Consider the following 465-nt stretch of genomic DNA (forward strand, 5'->3'; position numbering starts at 1 on the left):
TAAGAATTATTATTTTTATTATTTTTAATAAATCATTCACTCAGGAAGGAAAGAATGAGCCATTATAGCTTGGGGGCACTGTTGAAAGCATGACAAAGTGACTAAGAGACCACCAGAGGACACATCCTTCCACCTATCTTCCTTTTAAGAAGCAGGAAAATTGTAAACCTGTGTTTGATTAATAATTTGGAAGGAGCTTCACAGCATACAGGGTTATCTTAGCTTCAGCTCATATAATTTTCTCTTTTTTAAGATTTTAACTGAGTCACAGAGAACTCAATATATTTTCAGGAATATATATATATATATTTTTTTATTTATTTATTTTAAATTTTATTTTATTTTATTTTATTTTATTTTATTTTTTTTTATATTTTTATTACATATTTTCCTCAATTACATTTCCAATACTATCCCAAAAGTCCCCCATAGCGCCCCCCACTTCCCTACCCACCCATTCCCATT

The sequence above is a fragment of the Mus caroli genome, chromosome 11 (genome assembly GCF_900094665.2).
Source record: "Mus caroli chromosome 11, CAROLI_EIJ_v1.1, whole genome shotgun sequence".
Taxonomy (NCBI): Eukaryota; Metazoa; Chordata; class Mammalia; order Rodentia; family Muridae; genus Mus; species Mus caroli.